Source organism: Nycticebus coucang, chromosome 7 (assembly GCF_027406575.1).
Source record: "Nycticebus coucang isolate mNycCou1 chromosome 7, mNycCou1.pri, whole genome shotgun sequence".
NCBI classification, from domain to species: Eukaryota; Metazoa; Chordata; class Mammalia; order Primates; family Lorisidae; genus Nycticebus; species Nycticebus coucang.
Genome location: NC_069786.1, coordinates 67,769,615 through 67,777,861, shown reverse-complemented (window position 1 = coordinate 67,777,861; position 8,247 = coordinate 67,769,615). Strand labels below are relative to the sequence as shown.

General features: G+C 41.1%; 1 pseudogene; it reads left to right on the top strand.

The window, feature by feature from the left end:
- The first annotated feature begins 2,941 nt into the window (after positions 1-2,941).
- Positions 2,942-4,805, top strand: LOC128589720 (ras-related protein Rab-14-like; annotated as a pseudogene).
- The last annotated feature ends 3,442 nt before the right edge of the window (positions 4,806-8,247 follow it).

The following is an 8,247-nucleotide window of genomic DNA, read 5'->3' as shown; positions in this document are numbered from 1 at the left end:
TTGAAGACATGAGAAAAAAATCTATATATGCTTGGAAAAGTTTTGGTCTCCAGGGTACATAAAGAATAACTACAACTCAATAATACAAGAGCAAACAACTTTTTTTTTTTTTGGAGAGAGAGTCTCACTCTGTTACCCAAGCCAGAAAAGGCTGTGGTGTCAGCCTAGCTAACAGCAACCTCAAACTCCTGGGTTCAAGCAATCCTCCTGCCTCAGACTCCCAAGTAGCTGGGACTATAGGGGCCTATCATTTTCAAACAATGTATTTCTTTAAAATGGGCAAGAGATTTGAATAGATACTTCACCAAAAAAGATATAGGAGTGGCCAGTAAACATATGACTAATGCTTATCATCATCAGTTGTCAGGAAAATGAAAATTAAAACACAATAATATGCCAGAAATAACAGAATTAAGGGACAGAAGAAGTAATAAAATTGAATTCTTTGTATTCCTAGTTGAGCATCAAACGATTAAAAGGTGAAAATTAAAAAAAGATTCCCTCTATAATAGCATCAAAACATATCAAATATCTAAATCTCAAGAAAGATGCATGATACAGAAAATATAAAAATATTTTTAGATTGAGAATTACCAAAATTAATGGAGGGATATGCTATGTTTATGTATTGTTGGAATAGTAAAGACATCGTTTCTCCCTACGCTGGTCAATAGAGTTGATGCAATTCCAATGAAAAGTTTTGTAGAACTGACAAGTGGATTCAAAAATGTATATGTTAGGGTCAAGAATAGTCATGAAACTCTTGAGACAGAAGAATGTGTGAGGACTAAACTAGATGTTAAGACATGTTATAAATCTGCAGGAATTGAGACAGTTCGATGCTGGTGAGAATATTGATAAATAAACCAATGGAACAGAAGAGTCCCCGTGCAGAGAACTGATTTATGACAAAGGTAGCATCTGTGGTGCTGAGCTAATGGGAATTTTTTATGAAAGGGTTAGGGGAAGAGAGTTAGCTCCCAGCCCACACCATAAATAAAAATCAGTTCTAGGTGGATTGTAGTTCTAAACGTAAAAGATGAGAATCAGAAACAGACCCACAAAGGGGGTGAGAGGGTGATTTAATTTTCACTTTGAACATTCTGAATTTTGTAACTACATCGAATTGTGCAGTTCCCTGCCTATCTAAGAGACACTGAGACAAGCTGGCACAGTAACTCTGGGCACTTTAAAGAGATTTTAGATCAGGTAGGGGTTGAGGCTGGGAAATCTTTTAACTCTTAACTGGCTTTGCTCTTTATAGTAAAGAGAGGGAAACAGATTACAGATTTTTAAAAAGTATTAGAATGGCCTTCAAACTGTAAGTAACTATTTTAATATGCTTTAACCAGTCTTGTTGCTCTTACAAATAAAGCTTGAAAAGCTGTGTCTTTGGAGGTTGTGCTTTTCAAAGAAACAAATGGTATTCAAAATAAGATGTGAAAATGATTTTTCCATTTCAATAGATGCCATTCTAAGAGAAAATAAAAATCCTTATTGAGCCATAAAACATTTTTTGTTAAAAGAATTGACAAACAATTTATCAGTTACTATTTTTTGTTTCATTTGTGGCTGGATGTGGTGGCTCACACTGTAATCCTAGCAGTCTGGGAGGCTGAGGCAGGCGGATTGCTTAAGAGAGAGATCCCGTCTCTACTAAAAATAGAAAAACTAGTAAGGCATCCTGGCAGGTGCTTGTAGTCCCAGCCGCTCTGGAGGCTGAGCCAGGAGGATTGCTTGAGCCCCAGAGTTTGAGGTTGTTGTCAGCTATGAGGCCATAGCACTCTCCCTAGTGTGACAGAGTGACACTTTGTTCCCCTGCAAAAGAAAAGTTTCAGCTCTGTGCCCGTAGCATAGTGGTTATGGAGCTGTCCACCTGCACCGAGGCTGGTGGATTTGAACCCTGCCCAGGCCAGCTAAACAACAATGATAACTGCAATAAAAAAAATAGCTGGGCGTTGTGGCGGGCACCTGTAGTCCCAGCTACTTGGAAGGCTGAGGCAAGAGAATGGCTTAAGCCCAAGAGTTTGAGGTTGCTGTGAGCTGTGATGCCATGGTACTCTACCGAGGGTGACAGCTTGAGACTCTGTCAAAAAAAAAAAAAAAAGTTTCATTTGAGAGGTCTATTTGTAGATGTACACTATTTTACCTGGATAGGTAAAGTGTTCTAAATGTGGATACTGTCACTGATAGTATCTTTATTAATTTAGTTAACTATACATTATATCACTTCCGTGGTGATCCAAAGTTTCAAAGTATATTGGGTTCAAGGCATTAACTAGGGTTACAGCAGGTAATAACTGGCATTAGATATAATTTAGACATAGAACTCCAGATACGAGGTATCTATTTTAGATATTTTATGTAGTACATGATCCTATTGAACTGAGATAAGACAGGGAGAGGTTGGCAGTATGCCCAGAGCTTCTCCAATGTTATAAGTCCTGGGAAGAAAAGAATTTGAAGTCTGTTAAGATTCCTGCCTCTGGCCGTGGCTCCTGAAACTTAACCTACCTGCCTTCCACTGCACTTGCAGCCTCCTCTAAGTGCTATGGAAGATAAAAATAGTGTTGGAAAAGGGGGTGGTGGTATAAAATGAAAAATATGAACTGAAGGAAAATCTATTATATTTGAAAAAGTTATTGAAGTTAGCAAACTCTCAGGAGCTCAAGAACTAGGAACACAGGAAAGGAGCAGAAAGCGTGAAAACACCGGCTGGGAGCTGATGGGCAGGCCCCTGCACTTCCTGAACCTACGGAAGCTGAAGAGCAGTCAGAAAGACAGGGAGGAAATATGGGAAATATGGGAAACAGAGGTTGTGTTGCCTAAATGCAGGTGTCAACTGAACATGCAAATGTGAATATTCTGGTACACCAACTCCAAAACAGGGTTAATCTGAAGCTATTCAATTTCCTAAATAGTCTGCTGACTCTGGTCCCAACAGAAAGCCCAGTCCTGGTTATCTTCATGGGACACTGCTAAAACAATGTGTTATACTTGCAGATTTCACTGTTCAGCCTGACCCTCCATCCACCTGATTTCCCTAAAGAAAGCAACTGTTCCTTGTGGTAATCATTTAGCTCTCAATACAACACAACACAATATTGAGACACATGTTTCAATCCATGCAAAAATGTAATGTTTGCACTAAAATGTTTATAACTAACTTCCTACCTTCTGTTTATATGTTCCTGACAAAGAGACGAAAATGTCTGAAAACCATTTGTAAAGGCGAAAAGTCATCTAAATGTAATGAACTGGAAACTATCAATGTGATGGTAAATTTCATGAATTTGTTATTGTGAAAATGACACCATGTGGAAAGAGTGGAACTGCAGAAATTGTCTCACTTTAAATACTGAGAAATCTGGAGGTTGGCACCGAAGAGAGGTGCAAGGAGTGGTAGGGGCAGTCTCTGCTGCCACCACCACTGTCCCTACTGGCCACTCTCTCCCCTCTCCAGCCGCACTCTTCTTCCTCATCCTGAACCTACCTCCCACCCAGCCACCAGCAAACCCCCCAGCGCCACCATGGCAACTGCACCATACCACTGCTGCTACATCTTTAAATATCTTACTACTGGGGACACAGCGGTAGAAAAGTTTTGTTTGCTTCATCAATTTACAGAAAAAAAAAATTACGACTGATTGTCCTTACACAATTGGTGTTGAATTTGGCATGTGAATCCAGGTTAGTGGCTAAAAAATCAAGCAACAGATTTGGGATAGAGTGAGACAGGAGCAGTTTCGCACAATGTCATCACAGAAGAGCTACAGGAGCTCTTAGGGTATATGAAATCACCGGAAGAAATACATACAACAGGTAAGCAGCTGGTTGGCAGATGCAAGGAATCTCACAAATCCAGATACTGTACTAATTCTCAAAGGAAATAAAGCAGATTTGGAAGCACAGAGAACTGTGACCTATGAAGAAGCCACACAGTTTGCTGAAGAAAATGGCTTGCTACTTTGAAGCAAGTGCAAAAGCAGGACAGAACTTACCAAATTCCTTCCACAAGGATGTCAAGAAAATGTATCAGAACATTCCAGATGGAAACCTGGATCTAAATGCTGCTGAGTCTGCACAAAACAACCCCTCAGCTCTGGCGGCACCTGTGGCTCAAGGAGTAGGGTGCTGGTCCCATATGCCAGAGGCAGTGGGTTCAAAACCCAAAACAAACAAACAAACCAAAAAAAAAACAAAAAACAACCCCTCAGCTCCACAGGGAAGCTGGCTCACCAGTGAACCCCACCCCAGAGAGAAGGCTTAGGCTGTCGTGACCTCTTTGCCATGGTTCCCCATTTGACCTTTCACCTTTCTGTCAGAAGTGGTAAGTTTTATTAGGTTTAATTAACAAAAAGAAAAAAGAAACTTTTGTAAAAACAGTTTAACACGGGCGGCGCCTGTGGCTCAGTGAGTAGGGCGCCGGCCCCATATGCCGAGGGTGGCGGGTTCAAACCCAGCCCCGGCCAAACTGCAACCGAAAAATAGCCGGGTGTTGTGGCGGGCGCCTGTAGTCCCAGCTACTCAGGAGGCTGAGGCAAGAGAATCGTGTAAGCCCAAGAGTTAGAGGTTGCTGTGAGCCGTGTGACGCCACGGCACTCTACCCGAGGGCGGTACAGTGAGACTCTGTTTCTACAAAAAAAAAAACAAAAAAACAGTTTAACACAACAGTAAACTGCTAAACAATTACATGTAATCAGCTTATCAAAGGTGGGTAGAACAGTTCCTCCTGCAAGGTAAATTTAGACTTGTCCCTTCTTGTCCCTGTAATAGGTATGTCACCAGTGTGTGATTTAAATTGAACTGGATTTCATGATTTTTACTTTCTCTCTTTTTTCTTTTACAGAGTCTCAATTTATTGCCCTCTGTAGAGTGCTATAGCATCATAGCTCACAGCAACCTCCATCTCCTGGGCTTAGGCGATTCTCTTGCCTCAGCCTCCCGAGTAGCTGGGACTACAGGTGCCCACCACAACGCCCGGCTATTTTTTTGTTGCAGTTTGGCTGGGGCTGGGTTCGAACCCACCACCCTCAGTTTATGGGGCCGGTGCCCTACTCACTGAGCCACAGGCACTGCCCCACCTTCTCTCTTTGATAAGGCCTTATCTCACTACAGTTTAACTTGATACCTGAAGCTTTCTCCCCACCTTTATCTGTTCAAGTATGTCTGTTGTATTCCATATGTTTATTGCCATGAAATGACTTCTGATGGCAGGGCAGAGGTTCAATGACTGTTTTTTTTTGTTTTGTTGGATAAATTCCCTGTTGTGTAGGTGGTATTTTTTTTTTTTTTTGGTAGAGACAGTCTTACTTTATCGCTCTCAGTAGAGTGCTGTATTATCACAGCTCACAGCAACCTCCAACTCTTGGGCTTAGGCGATTCTCTTGCTTCAGCCTCCTGAGTAGCTGGGACTACAGGTGCCTGCCACAATGCCTGGCTATTTTTTTGTTGCAGTTTTGCAGGGGCCGAGCTTGAACCCTCAGTATATGGGGCTGGTGCCCTACCCATGAGCCATAGGCGCCGCCCGGTGGTATTTTTCTTGATGAGATTTGCTTCTGCCTTAGCTTTAGAGAAGGAAGATATACATTTATCTTGTCATTGTTGAAATCACCAAGGGGATTTTGGTGTAGATCTAGCCACTTTTGTCTCAAGGATCCAATTATCAAGACAATGAGGATGCCAAGGAAGAAAGGAATCTTTAGTGCAAAAGATGTCTTGTCCCAGAGAGCTGGCAAAGCTCCCTAAAATCCATCTTTCTGACTAACAGAGAACATAGGCTTTTAAAGGAAGGGCCATGTGCTTTGGGCAGGCTGTGGTGTGAGCATTGGGGCAGACCAAACATTGAGGTTTGGGAATGGTGATTGTTGGCAACAGAAATCTTGCTCAAAGGTCTTCAGAATCTCCACTCCTATGTCTTGCAGAACATCACCATTTCTGGAAAAACACTCAAAAAGTTCAAGTAGTTAGGCTAGAGGATTATATACAGGGGTCACTGAAATTGTTCAAATAGTTAGGCTAGAGGATTATATATAGGGGTCACTGAAATTTGTTCAATGTGCATATACTCTCTTGTACTAAATAAATATCTTTATCCTTTTTTAGTACTATCTTATCCTTTGATTTTTATTCTTCTCCCTTCCCCCCGTTTTGTTTGAAACAGTCTTGCTCGGTAGCCCTGGGTAGAGTGCAGTGGCATCATCACAGCTCACCTCAAACTCCTGGGCTCAAGTGATCCCCCTTGCTCAGCCTCCAGAGTACCTGGGACTACAGGTGTGCACAAGCATGCCTGGTTAATTTCTCTATTTTTAGTAGAGGTGGGGGTCTTGCTCTTCCTCAGGCTGGTCTTGCACTCCTAAGCTCTAGCAATCCTTCCACCTCCCAGAGTGCCAGGATTACAAGCGTGAGCCACCATACCCACTCTATCCTTTTCTCTTCAACAGAAAGTAAATACTAGGTATAAAATTTGAAAGAACCAAAGTAACAATACATTTAGTGAATTTTAATGAAGAAAATAAATTGATTACTGGCATTGAAACAGTATAAAATACCAATTTGTACAGTATGACTTATGTGTGACCATGTTGCTCCCTCCCATTTCACACCAAAAAACAGACACAGCTGCAGTTCACAGGTAGTAGTGGCTTCACTCCTTGGAGCTGGCAGTGTTTGGGGACACTTTTGCTGAAAAGAGCTTGTAGGGTGGTGTTTTTAAACCTGTTTATTTTTTGAGACAGAGCCTCACTCTATTACCTGGGTATAGTGACGTGGTGCCACAGCTCACAACAACCTCAAACTCTTGGGCTTGAGCAATCCTCTTGCCTCAGCCTCCTAAGTAGCTGGGACTACAGATGTATGCCACTATGTTCAGCTAGTTTTTTTTTTTTTTTTCTCTATTTTTAGTTGAGACAGGGTCTTGTTCTTGCTGAGGGTGGTCTTGAACTTCTGAGCTCAGATGATCCACCCTGCCTCAGCCTCCCAAAGTGCTAGAATTACAGTGCTCAGCCACCACGCCCAGCCCTTTTCAACCATTTTTTTTAATTTCACAGCACACTTGAACCAATAGTTAAACTTATATGGCACACTTAAATAACATGGATCAAAAAAAAAAAAAAAGAAGAAAGAAAGAATATATTTCCTGTGCTTTGAAACTTCTTTCAAAAATAGTCTGATTGATGATCTTTAAAAGTTTTCAAGGCACACTTAAGACCCTCTCATGGCACATCAGTGTGCCAAGGTGCACAGGCTGAAAAGCACTGTCCTAGCATCAGAGGAGTAACACTAGCATATTCTGTTTCTTCTCTGCACTCTTGCTTACCTGCTGATTTTCTTAACTGTTTTTGCACAATTGACAATGTGCTAACCTTTTCCCCCCTCTTTTTGTAAAGGTTTTGTAATATAAGCCTCATTCTTGCCCTATTGCATAGAAAAAAAAAAGGTTTAGTTTGATATTATATATTTTAAACTTTTATACCTTTATTTTCTTGGAATGGTTAGATCCTGACCTAAAGAGCCAGAACCACAGGTCTGCTGTTAAGGGATTTTAAGTTGTGCATTTTAAACATTACAGTCAAATAATTTAAAATATCCCTTATGCTCATAGTATAAGGGGCTATTTCATGTTGTGTCAGTGTAAATTATTTTGTAAAACGAAAATTATTTCTAATGGTGATTCAGTGCTTGTTCTGATATCAAGTAAGTTAATTACTTTGCACTAGGTGGTTTGGTTACTGAAAGAATATTATATTGCAAGAAAACCATCTTATTTTTTTAGGCAACAAACTTATGTTTTACCAAGTTCTTCACTTCTTCTTCTTTTTTTTTTTTTCGCAGCTTTTGGCCGGGGCTGGGTTTGAACCCGCCACCTCCGGCGTATGAGGCCAGCGCCCTACCCCTTTGAGCCACAGGCACCACCCAAGTTCTTCACTTCTGTTGATTGACTTCCAATCAAGTTCATGGTTCAGTGGCCGGGCATTGACAAGTTATTTGAAGTAGGATAAGTAAACCTTGGCATATTATATGAAATGCAGTTAGTTCAGCTGCTGTGTTTAAAATACACGTTTTAAACCCCTCTTTACAGACGCTAACTAAAAGTTCATCTTTGGCTCATCCACAGGCAGTGAGTTATCTCACGGGACTGTTCACAGTGAGTTACAGATTGAACTCCTTGTTCTACACTTTCCTCTGTCTCACTACTGCCTAGTCTGTAAATCAGTAAATAAATATTCATCTTTCTGCATTGTAAAC